This window comes from Eretmochelys imbricata, chromosome 1, assembly GCF_965152235.1.
Source record: "Eretmochelys imbricata isolate rEreImb1 chromosome 1, rEreImb1.hap1, whole genome shotgun sequence".
NCBI classification, from domain to species: Eukaryota; Metazoa; Chordata; order Testudines; family Cheloniidae; genus Eretmochelys; species Eretmochelys imbricata.
In genome coordinates this window covers 99187212-99204034 of record NC_135572.1, presented here as the reverse complement: position 1 = coordinate 99204034, position 16823 = coordinate 99187212, and the positions used below count along the sequence as shown (strand labels likewise).

The following is a 16823-nucleotide window of genomic DNA, read 5'->3' as shown; positions in this document are numbered from 1 at the left end:
CTATGAATATAGTTGTAATATGAATAATAACTGCTTGCTTTTTTCTCTACTCCCCAGGCACCTCCAGCAGCAACACCCTCCAGGACAGGGCCTTTATCAGCAGCTGTCCAACCTGAAGGGGAAGAAATAGAAGTCTAAGAGTGAGATGTTTGGAGCTCTCCTTACAGGCTCACAAAAAAAAAAAAAAAAAAGAAAGAAAGAAAGAAAACAGAACTACAGAGAGCTGGATGGTGTTTTTGAAATCTGAGTGGGAGAAAGACGGGCAACTATCCAGAGACAGAAATTAAGTGGCTTGGGACAGCGCTGCCATAACCGGAAATATCCTGTAGAAAGACAGGCATAAAAAAAGTAATTACTAGAGGCAATGCACAGGCGCACTGTTCTGCTAGAACACATGCTGCTCTTAGGCCCTCAGTCAATGCAGTGCCCTCAACAAGGACTGAGCCATGTTCTGAAGCCCCTGGATAATACAGGGTATTGGGAACACCAGAAGATGTTCCCTGCTGTAGCCCTACAGCTGTACTTGGCACTCTGAGTCCCAACTCTCAACTCCAGAAAAACAAGCAGCAGCAAAAGCAAGACGTTTACTCACCTGAGAAAAGGAGTGTGCCTCCCACCCATTGTTGTGTGCTGCCCCCTTCCACCATTCTGATTTCAATTTCAGACTTCTTCATGTTAAAGCTGTGTTTCATGTTGTTACAATCACTATGAGTTAAATTGGTAACTTTTTCCAAGTATTATTTTGGCTGTTATATACTGGCATGACTTGTGCAATAAAAACATTAAAAAGTCACAAAGACTCTGCAGGGCATGAAACAAGAAACAAATGTTCACAACTCATAGGTTTTTATAGAAGTACAAAAGCACAGACACAAGATACACAGTGCAACAACATGCTACTTCTGCAACCCATGAAAGCAACTCCAATGCTCACAATCCAACACTGCTCGCAGCACCACCACCCCCCTAACTGGGATAAGTGCTGGACATACATTTCCACATTTGAGCCTGGGGCCTGAAAAAGAAAGAACAAGGCATCCCTAACAGAATTGGCCTAGTGGTTTATGCTTTCTGGCGGAAACCTTGATGGCTGCTCATACTGCCAAGCAAGTCTCTGCACCTCAGCCTCCCACCCATTGTTAAGACTCTCCTCCTTCCTCTCACAAATACTGTGCAAAAATACAACACAGAGATATAACCCTAGGAAAACTTAGTTCTGCCATAAATTTATGTCTAGCCATACGACAGCACTGCCCTGCTTTCAGATGGCCAAATGCCCACTCTACTGTCATTCTGCAACTATGCACACAATCGTTACTGCTGTCTGTCCATGTGGCCTGTAAATTACTTCATTAGCTACAAAAGCAGAGGATAAATTGGTCTCCCTAGATAACCAGAGCAATCTCCACACCATTAATATCCATAGTGATCCTGTGAGCAAACAAACATGGGTTCTGAAAGATCCTAGCATCGTGGACCTTTGCAAACTACCCTACATTTAGGTTTGTAAACCTGCCGCAGTGGTCAGCCAGGCCTTGGAGCACCATGGAGAAATACCTCTTTCAGGTTCTAAACTCCGAAGCCGAATGTGGGGGCAAATGATAGGCACACACGTGTCTCATCAATTGCCCCAATACAATTTGGGAATTCCATCCATGAAAAGCAGTAAATCTCATGTGCATTACCAAACTTCATAATCCAGTGAAACAGTACCTTCTGCATGGCAGCACACACCTGCATGACAACAGCCCAAGTCATCTATTTCTCCAGGACAGCAATTCAAAAATGGCACTAGCCTACCCAAAAAGGCAGGAAGTATGGGACAGAAAGTGGATTTTTTGGAGTTTGACCCCAAATCCCAGAGATCCATTGGCCTCCACCACCTTATCCCACAACTGGAGTGAGAAAAAACCCAGAATGCACATAGCTCAGTGGCAAAGTAAAGCATTTTGGGGATACCCTCCTGAAATGCTGCATGTTTAGTGTACACCAAACCCCTGCTGTGTGTACACAATGATGCAAACTGAAAGAGAGTACAGCTTTCCTGTGTACACCCTTTTAGCATGCCTACATATTGTGTACCAACTGCAGTGCCCCAACTCAGTGCAAACTAAATCTCCCGTATAGAGAAGCCCATAGCGTTGTCTTCCTGGGTCCTGTAGGGAACTCACACAGCCAGTGCAGGGTTTGTAATTGAACTGGTATAGCTCACCCCATATTGGGTGTTGCCCACCAGAGGCCATTCCATACCTGCTATGTAAGAACTCAGCTAGTGCCACTCAGTGTCTGCTCAACACAAAGGCTGCTCCTTACCCATTAGGCGCTGTGTTGTGTTCTCGGAATAAACGTGATGCTGCCTCAGCTGAATCTGAGCTTATTGTGAGCGTTACCCTGTTCCACGACAGGTCAACAGACGGACAACTGGAAACAATGCAAAGGGGTGAACTGTCCATATTCCGGATCTTTACCCTACTGAACAACAGAGATGTATAGTGAGAGGTTCTTCCTGAAAGACCACCTTCGCCGCAGCTCTCTGCTTCTGTTCAAACCAGATACAAGAAGAAAAAAATCTGATGAATCCATCTAATAGGAGGATCTGCTGGTTCCCACCCCTAAAATCCCCTTAGCTGTACACAATAAGATTGCTTTAGTTTTCAAAGCATGTGTTTCTGCTGCATGTGCTCCCCAATTCCAGCTCCACATCTTGGGAAGCAAAAATCGTGTTGATTCCACATGATGGCCCTCAAGGCTATGCAGTAAGAGCAGGATTTGCCTGCAATCAAAGTTATGAATTACCTTAATTTTACTAAATTTGGTGTTAATTCTGAAGTGTTTCCATTACTTAGTTTTACCTTCAAAAGAATGTATGTGCTTGTATCTTCTGTGAGGCTTCAGCTGTCCACCTCTTATCCACTGCAAATTCTGCGTGAACTTTAAGCAACGTCAATAGTCAGCATGAATCTTAGGCTAGAGGTCTAGTGGACGATTATCGAATAACCCATTAAATCTAAAAGCAAGTTCTTCTAAGTATTTATTCAGCTCCAAATCCAAAAAGAAAAAAGATGACACCTAACCAACCATATTTTAAAATTTCCTCCTTCATTTAGTAAGAAAAATATTGACTCACTTTAGCAAACTGATTCAACTCATTTTAAAAACTATTCTATTGTTTTCATGCACTCTTGGGATGTAGATTTAAAATATAAAATTTATACAGATACATATTGGTGTGTGTCATTTCTGCAGGTAGGCACTATGTTCTTATAAACTGCCACTGAACATATCAGTCTGGGCCTGCTGTGTTGCACCCAGGTTAGGTGCTCAGGGATGTACACTGGACACAGCCAGCAAGCCTCCCCGGTTTGTTCTATCAGCAGAGGGAACAGCTATCACGTAACAGAAAATGAGAGTCAACTGGCTAGTTTTGTTTTTTTGAAAGTGAGATATGGAGGGGTGGACTCCTGGGCCTTTACAGTGACTGGCAGCCTGTACTTACGAGATGGGAGAACCCAAGGAGATTAACAGGTTATCTTAGCAGGGAGGACAGGCATAGGGTATTTAAATACAAGGTTTTCTTTCTTTCTCAGTGGTGAGGGTAGGAGAAAGCTAGGACTTCTAACCAGCAAAGAGACATCTGGTTAACAGGCTGCTCGGGGCAGTTTACCAGTTTGGGTACACTTAAGCAAATTTTTCTTTCTGTCATGCTAGTTTTATATGCATTTAAATAAATCACTATTGTTTGGTTTTGCACCAAACTAATTCTCATCTCAAAAAAATGCCCTTTTGATTTAGCTTGCTTGACTGATTGCTGTGAAGTACCAGAGTACTTTGTATAGCGTCTTTCATATATTAAATTACCTATGATCTCTTGCGTAATTACTCTACAGAGTAATAGCCACATGCACAAGCATCTACCTTCATCTGTTCCTGTTACCACCTTAGGTCAATGGAAATATATACCTTGTCTACACTTGCAGTGGCATGTTGGGTACGTTAGTAACACACCTTAGCAAAAGGCAGGCTGCATCCCCCCTTATTGTAGTGTGTAGCTACATGTGGCAATGAAAGGCTTTGATGGGAGGGAGGCAGTGAGGAAAGGCTCTGGCAGCTCCCCCCACCAGAGCCTTTCACTGCAGCAGGGAAGGGCTTCAGCAGCAGGACATTGCTAAAAATAGCAGTGTAGACCTGAGCAGAACTGCCTGGGTATGTAGAGAGCAGAGTAGGGAGTATACCCCAGGGTTCTGGCATTTAAGGCACTATTAAGCTAAGCAGCGCCTCACCATCTATGCTGCTATTTATACCCATGCTGGCTGGGTTTGCAACACTGGTATTCTACACTGTCATAAGCACACGCCTACCAATAGATAAGAGATGACTCTGCATAAATAACAGGAACGTTTTGCACCAAAGTAGTAAAGTAAAAGCTACAAAGACCAAGGAAGTATATAATATGTCAGCAGTACAAGCAGCAGACCTGAGACAGCTACACCCCAGAGTCTAATCTGTGGTGACAATATGCATAGTATACACTAAGGCTATGTCTATACTAGAGACCTTACAGTGAGATAACTGTACCAATGCAGGGGTCCCGCTGTAAGGTCTCTATGCCAACAGGAAAGAGATCTCCCATTGACATAACTAAACCACCCCCCAACAAGCGGCAGTAGCTATGTCCCGCTGACATAGCACTGTGCACACTATCACTCATGCCAGTGAAACTTATGTCGCTGAGGGAGGTGTGTTTTTTTTCATAAGTGGCAGTGTAGATGTGGCCTAAGATTTAATTCCACACTACCAAATGTATATTATGAAAAATTATATCTTAGAGTCAAAGTTCATACAATACTTCATTCATTCATTCCATGTTAGGATTACAAAAGAGAGATTTACCCCCATCAACGGAGTTCTCCAAATGGATGGGCTCTATTTCCTAACCCTTTTCTTCCCTACATCATATGCTCTACCTCCTCTATATTTTCTGCTTCTTCCACTCTCCCTAAAAATAAATTTAATTAATTAAATAGAATTCCTCATCAATGGCTGGGGCCACTAATTTGGATATCCCCTTCTAGCAACCTGATAGCTACCTCTGAGAAAAAAGCACTTTGATAGTTATAAGATACAGGGACTTTAACAGGTCATACCCTGGACCAGATCTTCAGTGTAGATGTCAATACTGAGAACACTAAAACCCACCCCCTCCCTTGGACACTGACAGACCATTACCTCATTACAGCCCCCTGCCTAGGACTACCCCAGGAATTAAGGACCATCACAAACCGCACCAGCTTCTGCTCCAAGTGCAAGGTGCATTTTCTTGACCTTGCCTTCTCTAATATAAATACACAGCAACATATACATGTTATTATTATTTTCTTAAATACCTACCAAAACAAGACACTCCACTGCACACACTTCTCCCCTAGGAAAAGGAGGAGAGAAGAAACATGTGGCAGATGTTAGTCATGTTGTTTAATGCACTAGTGGAAGGCATTCAGATACTATGGTGATGAGTGTGATACAAGAAGATACTGATACAGAACAGTAAAGTTGAGATGCAACAGATGCCATTGACAAGAACATTCTGAAAATACTAACCTTGATATCATCTCAGCAGAAAAGTCACAAGGTTATTAGAGTACTTACCAGAGAAAACCTCTCAAGAAAGAGTTGTTAGCTCAACTTGAAAACAAATATTAAGTGTTGCTAGTGAGAAGAGCAACACCAAGAAGCTAATCAAGACACTAACTATTGTAACCCAATGTATTGGGATGAAAGTGAAGGCTACACAGGAAATCTAACTTGTTTAGAATGCAACCACCCACCTCCTTAGCTGAAAAGCTCTAAAGAACATATCACACTGATGCTGTGCACTCTTAACCAACTCCTAAATCACTTCTAGTACCAGCCTGTCTTAATGTTTACAACAGTCAATGTGCTGGGACCAGTTTACACGATAAACCACCTATCTACTGAGCTCTACTCCTCTGGGACAATACTGCTGCCACAGGTAAAGCTCCTGAAGGACACAAATAAGACATGCTGGGTCAGGAACACTCAACCATGGAAAATCTACTGAAGTGAATAAGGCAGAGCCTAAGCATGACAGTTTTCAGAGTACACTACAAGACTCACCATTTTGCAAAAGCTTTTCTCCAATAAGGAAAGATGAAGGATTACATGTGCACATACACCAAAGAACCATAGCAAACAAAAAGCTGCTAAAGTTGGGAGAGACAAAGTTCACAGCTTTATCTTGATCACATGTATGTGATGCTTAGGTGTTTCTTGTGAAAAAGGTATTGTAAAAGTAGCTAACAAGAAGAGTGCAAAAGCTTCATTTTTATATACTCTAGAAAAAATACAAGCACAGTTTAAACAGATATCGGGGGCAGGGGAGAGTAGGCCTAGTTGGGGGTCTACCAGCGTTGAAAAAAACAGCTTCTAAGCTATTTTAATCTCTGTTATTGACTACTGCATTAACATCTTCTGAGCACTTCAGCATCAAAAAGCTATCAACAAACTGGAAACAATTCAGAGAAGAGCATTAAAAATTATTATGGGGTTATAGGAATCATTTGAAGAAAGATTTAAGTGGGGTTCTATTCTGATAAGATACCTTACAGATTTAGTACCTATGTGCAAGGCTCTGAGTTTTTCTAGGCAGGTTAGTTTGGACCCAAATTCTGCTGCAAGGTCTCTTGATTCTGAAACATTCTAGCAGTCTTGGTTTGAGCATTGGCCTGCTAAACGCAGGGTTGTGAGTTCAGTCCTTGAGAGGGCCATTTACGGATCTGGGGCAGATATTGGGGATTGGTTCTGCTTTGAGCAGGGGGTTGGACTAGATGACCTCCTGAGGTCCCTTCCAACCTTTAATTTTTGCGGGGGGGGAGGGACAGTTCAGTGGTTTGAGCATTGGCCTGCTAAACGCAGGGTTGTGAGTTCAGTCCTTGAGAGGGCCATTTAGGGATCTGGGGCAGATATTGGGGATTGGTCCTGCTTTGAGCAGGGGGTTGGACTAGATGACCTCCTGAGGTCCCTTCCAACCCTGATATTCTATGATTCTATGATTCTAACAGGCACTGACAGACTTTCCTCAGTGAGCAGAGAGGTCTGGCTTAGAAATAGTTAATATACACAATCTAGGTAATAATGCATGAGGCCATGGTGACAGTTAATGAGGGAACATGTCTAACCTAAAATAAAATTACACTGTACATGTGATGCTGGCAGACCACATGACAGCTCATGCCAAGGTCCTCGTGTCTCCACTGAACACTGACAAATATGTAGTTGGAACCAATCTGCCTTATCTGTGTCTTTGTAGAATTCTAATGCCTATTTTAACTATAAGAATGCATTTAATGCTTAGACTTTATGGAATGCTTGTAAATTGCTGCATGCATTAATCTCACTTCTAACATCTGTATCCCATATTATAAGGTAATATTTGAGCGTTTGCATTGTGAGCCCCAGTAACTATAAATCACCAGGCAGGAAAGAGACATTAACTATTGTGAAATGCTGATCTCCAACAGAAGGTGTTATGTGCTGCCCCACGAGGAAGGTGCATTGACACCGGATGTACTAGAGTGGAACATGAAAGAGGACAATACACTTTGTTGTTTACTCTCCCCCTCCAATGAAGGTGAGTCTTAGAAATGAATTCCTCCCATCAGCTGAGTGTGCAGCACTAAGCAGAAAGTGGACAGGGAGGCTCGGGTGGATTCAAATCAATTATTTTAAAAAAAAAATCAGATTTTTTTTTATTTAAATCAGACTTTGATAAAATGCTTTTTGAGAGGAAAAAACCTATCTAAAGATAGCTTTGAGCTATAATGTATCTTAATTAAAACTATCAAGGAATAGGGATTATAAATTCTAATTCTATAGTATGAGACAATATAATCATATAATGTTTAAGTGAAGTTTTATAAAGGAGTTCCAACAGTTCATGGATTAGGGACCCAATCCTATAGGGTTCCAGGAGCTTCTGTATAGATTATTTAGGTTAATCTTTCTATCTACCCAATGGGACTCAGTGCTCAGTCTAGAAGATACCATCTGAGATGCTTAGTTTTGCAGTTCTCAAACTGTGGATTTGTGTCTCCAGCGATAACTTGCTTAACAGCAAAAATGTTTTCAAATAAATAAACGTGTAGAGGTGAGAAATAACAGACAACCCTATTGTCCCTCTGAAAATCTGTGTACACAGAGTCAATCCCTTACTTCTCTCTAAAAGTGCAAAGTTTCAAAAAGTCCAGTGAATAGAAGAGTGTTGGGGGTGGAATAGATCTGGACAAGGAGAAGTAGTCTGGAGATAAATGTGAGAAGGGAGGGACAGGCAGTAGAAACAAAAGTGAAACTGTTTGAACAGCATATTCCAGAAGTCTTGAGGTCTTTCTGAGTGTAGCCTTCATTGATTTGAGATCTACCAGACCATTCTCTCACTGGAAGGGAAAACCTATAATGACAGCAGGCCATAAAAGAGCCCCAGTTTGGAAATATTTTAATCAAGTTCCTCTACCTGTGGGTAGGACACGCATGCGCGCAAAATGCAAACAGTGCAACAAAGAAATGTAAGGCCTGGTTGCCCAAATGAAACAACATTATGAGAAGTGTTTCTTCTCAGGAGGAAGGTGCTTTTAAGATGATGAAAGGAACATGTCTGAACATGCAGGATGTTCAGGTTGGTAAACTTTTATTTCATACTTCTTATGGACAGCTTGTCTGCCTTACGGACTATTCTTGAATTCTCATGTTTGAGCAAAAAATATAGTTGTTACTCTATGGTACTATCATTTTAGATGCAGTTGTGGTAAAAAATAAATAGCTGAAATAGGCAGATCTTCCTTTTACAATTTCACCTTTAAAGTAGTACTGAGTGCCAGTGAATGCAATGAGTAATACTAAATGAGCAGTATGGTAATAATAATTAAATAACTACATTGACTTATTTTGTTTAGGAGACTCCATCCTCAACATACAGGATTCTGAAGACTATCCACATCGTCTTCTATAGTTTCAGAGTTATCTGCCAATGATAGTGTTTCAGTCACATCATGTATGTCACATAGCCACAGTATATCACCTGTAGCAAAAAGGAAAAAAAATCTCCATCATCCAGAAACCACCATAAATAAGTTTGTGATAAGAACCAGCAGATTACAAAAAGAGGTAATTGATGAAAAAACTGCCCGGTTTGTTTATGCAACAAACTCTCCTTTCCGTATGATTGAGAACCCACACTTCATTAACATGGGTCAGTCATTAAGACCAGGATACAGTCCACACAACAGAGCAAATGTCGCAGGCAAACTGCTGGGTAAAGTGTATGAAAGAGAAATTGAGCAGTGTGCAAAAGGTCTAGAAGATGAAATTGTTAACATGAGTCTTGATGGGGGAAGCAATGTTCACAATGATCCTGCTGTATGTATTTGTGCGACAACAGAAGAAGGGAATGTCTTCCTTACAGACACAATTGATAGATCAGGAAATGCACACACAGCAGAATACTTACAAGAAGTAGCAGTAAAAGCTATAACACACCGTGAAAAAAAATTCAAATGTCTAGTTCGCAGCTTGGTCACAGACAATGCTGCAAACGTATCCAAGACGAGAAGAAATTATTTAGAAGAGAGTCCCAAGCTAATAACATACAGTTGCAGCGCTCATTTGATGCACTTCCTAGCCAAAGACTTCAGTGTTCCAGAAATAAAGGCTAATGTTATTGAAATTGAAAAATACTTCCGTAACAATCACTTTGCAGCAGTTGCTCTGAAAAAAGTGGGAGGAACCAAGCTAACTCCCCCACAAGACGTGCGATGGAACTTAGTAGTGGACTGTTTTGAGCACTTTATCAAGAACTGCCCTAATCTGTGGACAGTTTGTGAACAAAATAGTGGAAAAAAAAGATGGCACTGTCACAACCAAAATTCTCAACATTGGGCTTAAGAGAAATGTTGAACACTTGCTGAGTACCCTGAAGCTTATTTCTGTAGCCTTGAACAAAATCATAGAATCATAGAATATCAGGGTTGGAAGGGACCTCAGGAGGACATCTAGTCCAACCCCCTGCTCAAAAGCAGGACCAATCCCCAATTAAATCATCCCAGCCAGGGCTTTGTCAAGCTTGACCTTAAAAACTTCTAAGGAAAGAGATTCCACCACTCCTTAGGCAATGCATTCCAGTGTTTCACCACCCTCCTAGTGAAAAAGTTTTTCCTAATATCCAACCTAAATGCAGGGAAATAGCTGTTTTATTGCTGATGTTGTTGAAATTTGGAAGGAACTGAGTGAGATCTTAAAAAAGATAAATATGCAATGACAGAGTTAAATTACAAGCATTAAAAAAAAAACAAATGGGACAAGCACTATCTCCAGGTCATTTTCTTGAAAATATTCTCAATACTCGGTACCAGGGTCAAACCTTAACTGTTGAAGAAGAGGAGTTGGCTATGACATGGACATCCAGCAATCATCCCTCCATAATGCCAACTATAATAAACTTCAGAACTAAGGATGAACCATTCAAGAAACATACATTTGCTGATGATGTTTTAAAGAAAGTCACACAAGTGAACTGGTGAAATTCACTTAAGCTCTTGAATTCAGAGACTGTTGAAGTGATAATCTCACTTTTAAACAGCAGTACCTTCTTCTGCTGGTGTAGAAAGAATATTGTTTTCCTTTGGACTAATTCATTCCAAGTTGAGAAATGTTTTGGGACCTGAAAAAGCAGGAAAGCTTGTTTTTCTTTTCCATATTATGAACAAACAGGAAAATGAAGGTGAAGACAACTGAGTTAGCTGCAGAAGCCAATATTTTAAGTTTCTCATGTTGACCTGGCTGACCCAGTCGATTTAATTTTTATTGTTTTTTTAAATATTTCATTTAACTATTTTAGTTAAAAACAATTTTAACAAAAACAAACCTGATTTTAAAAAACTTGAAAGTTTAACTAAATTCAAAAATGCATATGCTTGTTTTGTTAAATTATAATATGTTTGCTGCTGAAGAAAAAAATCCAGAATACATAACGTTGTTTTAGTTAAATAAAACCATTTAAATGTCTGTCTGGTGACATTCTCCTCCTAATACAGCATGGCAAGAAAATCCTCCAAATATTAATGATTAACCTGTTGAACTGGAGATATTTATGAAGTCATTCTGAACTATCTGCTTCAATTCCCTTTGGTAAATGAAATAACCAAACAACCATTCATTTTCTGATAGAGCTGTAAAACTAATCTGAAAAGTTTTCAGAATAAATCACTTTAAAAATGTATAATATGTACCTTCTAAAAATGAAACCTACATTTATCTCTGAGTTGTGAAGAATACGTATTAAGGTTATAACAACCAACAAGAATGCACTTTTATGTAGAAATCCATGATTAAATCGAGTCTGCCTGACTATTGATTTAAATCATGATTTAAATCAAATCCACCCCGAGGGAGGCTAAAAACCCCTAACAAGGAGGAACTGTATCGTTATGCTGCTTGAACTCTGGGAGGCAAGGATTACTAGGCATAATCAAAAGATCCCCAATGCTTAGCCAGGGTTAGCCCTAAAGGAAGTACATGGGAATCTCTATACTGCAATTAAACACCCATAGCTGGCCCCTATCAGCTGACGCGAGCTCACAGGGCTCAGGCTATGGAGCTGTTTTATTGAGGTTGTAGATGTTTGGGCTCATGCTGGAGCCTGGGACCCTCCGTCCTTGTGACTGACCTGCAGTAAGTGACAGATCCTTTGAGACTAGAAGAAACCTGAATATTGCTGTGATCCTTGGTGTAAGGGACATCTATCACAAAGATAATCTTACCTGAGTGGCAAGACAGATCAGAATACCCAAGAGGACGGTTTGTGATTCCATGTTAAGGCTGTTATAGTGCCTGAGGAGTTCACACTTGATTACCGGTTGGTGAAATCTAAATAGATCTCACAATCAATACGGAGTTTTTGCCCTGTTTCCAAACAGTGTACCTGGAGGTTGGTACTCATGCTCTTGAGTCACTATAGGACAGCTTGTCATTTATACTTCGCAGCCTAGAGTAAGTATATGTAATATGGTAATTATGCACTATGGCTGAGCTTTCCAAAGCTGCCTGGACAACCTGGAATTAATAGGAATTGGGCATCCATGTCCTCCAGACAACTTTGAAAATCCCAGCCTACTTTATTTACCTGATATTCCTTACCTCCGTACGTTGTTAGAGGGAAATTCTTTATACTCCTCCTGTTCAGCCTCTACCCTGAGAAAGAGGAAGGCTAATAGTTTAGATTATGTGTAATATAAGGATTCTTATCTACTTACAGCCCACACAACTCCATTCTAGAGACTATCCAATCAGCAGAGAAGTAAAAAAAAGCTGTAGAAAAAGGGTGGATGTAATTGTAGACAAGAATTTCGTCTAAGATTTACCAATGAGTAGACTATTTTTTAAACCATCTCAGCATTACAGGCTTCATTCTATAAAAGCAAAACGTTAAGAAGGTAATAAATCATCTGCAGCTTCTAGCACCTTAATCCCAAAAATACTATTTCCAAAGATTTGAGATTGTGACAGATTGTTCCAATTGTCTGCTTGACTTTAAAAATAGGCCCTTTCTTCACGAAGGAAAGGCTGTGATGACGAAGAGAGGAATTAAACTTCAGAAGAAAAACTATGAGGAGACTACACACATAATAGCACAGCTTGGCCTACAAACATACAACCTGTGTGTCTGCAGACGGCAATCATGCCACTCATAAGGAGACCAATGCTAATACAGCAAAACAAGCAGGCTGCCAGAGCAAACACACCATTCTGTGGCCCTGAAGCTGCAAGCTGCTCAACACAGGCAGACCCGTGCACCTTTGCAGAGCCGCACTGAAATCAAGGGGTCAGGCCACCTATAGCTACATACAGGATCAGGGTCTCCATAAGAAGTAGTGAGTGCCAGTGGCTGACGCACAATAGTCTTGTGTACCAGTAGCCTGGAATAGTAGAAGCAAACCAAGGCATTCATGGTAATCTGGGAGAAGAGCAGCATGCAAAGGGGAACAAGGTGACAATCCGTGTTCAAAAAGCCTTATCGTCAGAGAGGAAGAAAATGGCTCTTGTCCCACTAGGTGCTCTCTTATCCTTCAAACACATGCCAACCTGGCACTGAACAATACTAAGAAAAACCGAGTTTTTCAAGCACCAGTGCCAGAACGTGCGAACTGAACTGCAGACTGTGTGCAGATATTTTTACCACCGTGCCAGATGCCCAGTCTACACTATAGTTTCCAAAACTGGCAGTGTTGATACTGAACTTTTTTTTCTCTCCAGTGTCAACACATTTTAAGAGCAAATGTAAAAGAGGTTTTCTACCAGCCTGGCACAGCAATGCTAGAGACCATTCTTCAAGGGTAGTATCCCCTAGATGACCCTTTAGTGTTCAAATACACATTGAGTGTCAGAAAACCTAATGCAAGAACCGTGGGTAATGAGGATCAAAAGGATTTTTAATCCACACACCATGTTATGAACAGTGTTTTAAAGTTACAAACTGAGTCACATATATTTAAGAAAAAAAACTACATTCTGCTCCTAATTATAATTCTGTATTACTTTCAAAATACAGCAATTTGAAACAAATACAGTACCATAAACATTCTCACTAGTTATATTATCCCTGCATGGTTTCACACTACAGTTAAAGTATATCTGAAGGTAGGTCATGCTGTTTCAAATATATATGCATTAATATTGATGTTATTTGTACTTGTGGTCAGGAGCAGAACAGGTCTAAAACATCTCAAAACAGAAACTGACTGAAATAAAGAATTTTTTTAAAAAATGAAAAGACACCTTCTAATAAACATAACCTATCTACAGGCTTTCTGCATGTAATTGGCAAAAGAGGGGGGTACTTAAATGTTTTCCCCACTGTTTCTCAGGGTGTGTCTACAAACTAGCATTTTTATTCAAACTTCCCACTGTTACACTCCCACCAGCACAGTTCTACCAGAAGTAGCCGTAAAGGAAGAGCTGGTGCAGACAGGCCACTGATGTTTTAGCCACAGTATTGTCTAACCCTAATTACTAGGGTGACCAGACAGTAAGGGTGAAAAATCGGGATGGGGGTGGGGGGTAACTGGCACCTATATAAGACAAAGCCCCAAATGTCAGGACCTTCCCTATAAAATCAGGACATCTGGTCACCCTAGTAATTACAGCAAGTCTAGATGAGTTAAGAAGCACCAGTGGCTTCTAGAAAAATATCTGCATAAGCCCACCTAGCCACTACTGCCTGCAGCAGAACTGCAATGGTGAGAAATTTGAAGAGAAATGCTAATGTAAACAAGGCCTTAATCAGAGATTCTTCTCTTCCAGAAGTAACAAAAACATTAGTTCTGCTCACTGCTACTTTCTACCAAGCCCAGTGTGCCAAACGCTGAGTTAACAAAATTATCAATTGCCACTGAACCACATCTAATAGGGAGTAAGCCTTCCTCACATTCAGAGGAAGAGCATGAAGCTCCTGCCCAACTAAAACAGAACTTCCAGTCTCAATGTCACCGCCCCTGGGGCGGCCCAAGTTCTTAGAAGAGAAGCGGCGAACACACCAAAGTTTAAGGATAAATACTTGTCCAGGTCAACGATAAATACTTGGCCATGTCAACAAAGCAGGGCGACGCAGCGCTCTTCAGCCGCAACTCCTTCCTGGCGTGGGGAAGAGCTGGAGAAGGGCCCTGGGTCAACTTCCCTCCCGACACGAGTTTCCTGCACAGGTGCAGAGCTGACACCCGCTTGTCATGCACAAGCCCGACAACGTCCCCCCTGTCTGGAGCGCGGGAGCCGCAGCCGGCAAAGCGCAGCCTGGCGCGGGTGGGCTCTCGCAGCGCTCCCTCAGCCCCAGCGCCTCGTCAGAGCCAGCGCGACAAACAAGCGCAGGCACCGACACGAAGCGCACAGAAAGCCGCCCCCGGCACCCAGGGGCCAGTGCAGCCCCGCGGCGCGCTGCAGGCCCGTCTGCCGGTGCCCTCGCCCCTGGGCGCCGCGCTGCCCCCGCGCACGGCACCCCCTGGCCATGCCCCGCGAATGCAGCCCGCCCGCCGCTGACCTGCTGGCGGCGGCCCCTCAGCGGCCGGCGGGGCCCGGGCTGTGTCCGCCCGGCGACCGCGGAGCGAGCTCTCGCTTCCCTCCCGCCGCGGCTCGCTGCACGGGCGGCGGCGGCTCCACACACGCCACCGACGCGCCTCCAGGCTGGGCCGGGCCTGCCCACCCCGCCCCGTGCGCTGGGTGGGGGGGGCAGCTCCCCCGCTGACTCCGCCCCCCCCCCCCAGGGCGACACCGCAGGTCCTGCCCTGCACCCCTCAAGCAGCCCCGGCGTTACCGCCTGCAAACCGGCCCCCAGGCTGCATCCAGCCGCCGCCCCAGGACGTGCTTCCCCCTCACCCCGCGCCCCACCTCCAGGGGGCGCTGCCCAGCGCCCTGCCACCCCCCCTGCATCCCCTGGTGTCGAGCTCCCACCCAACCTGACCCAAACCTGGGGCGGGGCGGGGAGTGGGACCACGCCCCACAGCCCCCTTCGACTGTTTCTCACCTGCGCTCTTCCCTGGGGCTGCGGTCCCCACCTCCCTCGGCCCCCCCCTCCATCCTGTGCCGACAGCACCCAAGCCCACCCGTCCCCACTTGGGCCCTGAGCCTGGGAACACACACGTGCTTACCTTCACTATCCTGAGTAGTCCCACTGAAACCGGGAGCGGTGGCAGTATGGGGGCCAAGTTGAGCAGGAAGTGGGAAGTACTCTCCGTAGGTAGTAAGTACCAGGATTGAGAGTAGCAGCCGTCTTAGTCTGTATCCGCAAAAAGAAAAGGAGGACTTGTGGCACCTTAGAGACTAACAAATGTATTTGTAGCTCAGGAAAGCTAAGGTGCCACAAGGACTCCTTTTCTTTTTTACCAGGATTGACACCAAGCAAGACTGTAAAATCCACCCAAGGACACCCTTTTATTCTTCTCTAAAAGGGGGGGAAGTGAAGTCACTGCAAAAAGCAATTTATGGTTAAAATAGCAATAAGCTGCTACAGGGTATAGGTCAGTAAGGTTTTGGCATGCAGGTTCTGCCGCCTATGAAATGCACCAATAGGCTGTTAATGCACACTGTCATAAGGCTTATTGCTATTAGAGAATGGCTCATTAATTTTGCCTCTTGCTTTCTTAAAATAACCCAACTTTCTTTAAAGCAGTTTTGTGCAAAATATTCTTCCATTTTGAAAAACTGTACATAGTAAATTTGAGAAAACAGGGCAAATATGAAATACTTTTACTCTTTATTTGTTTAATCAGATTGCTACCACTAAGACCAGGTACTTAGAATGGGGACTGCTACTAGTGGCATTAATATTTTACCTAGTGGTAGAAAGCTGTTTTGAAGGCACCAGTTTTGAAGGATTTGTATGAGACACCATACTGATATCCTCCACAGTTTATGCACCATGCAACCAAATCCTCTTGTGTGGACATTCTTAAAAATAACTTTAAGTGTTCCATATAAGAGGGTTGTACTGATTTTGAGCATAAGATGTACCTAGACCAGTAGATCACACCTTCACCACAAAAAGATGTTGGCAGAAGGCCGGCTGCCACAGCCCTTGTAGTCTCCCCAGCATCATATCCCAGGTCACAACAAGGTCTATGTTAGTGCAGGCATGCAGTCTCTTACTCCCCGAAAAGAAATAAGTGAACCTTCCTCATTAAGAGCTATTTATTTACATGCTAGAGGCAAGTTGCTATAAGTCAGCACAGACCCATTGAAGTCAGAGGAGCCATGCAGATTTACACAGT

General features: G+C 42.9%; 1 protein-coding gene across 8 annotated transcripts in view; it reads right to left on the bottom strand.

The window, feature by feature from the left end:
• Nucleotides 1-15221, bottom strand: part of MBNL2 (muscleblind like splicing regulator 2) — a 175766-nt gene extending 160545 nt beyond the window's left edge. For 7 of the 8 annotated variants that reach the window (XM_077812762.1, XM_077812753.1, XM_077812771.1 and 4 more), the window contains exons 1-3: nucleotides 15098-15221; nucleotides 12205-12258; nucleotides 10655-10729 (exon numbers count right to left, since the gene is read on the bottom strand). The gene's annotated coding sequence lies outside the window, so the exon portion shown is untranslated. Of the gene's footprint in view, nucleotides 1-2313; nucleotides 2470-10654; nucleotides 10730-12204; nucleotides 12259-15097 lie in introns of all 8 variants that reach the window. The other variant, XM_077812736.1, reaches the window with a different exon arrangement.
• Between the last annotated feature and the right edge of the window lie 1602 nt (nucleotides 15222-16823).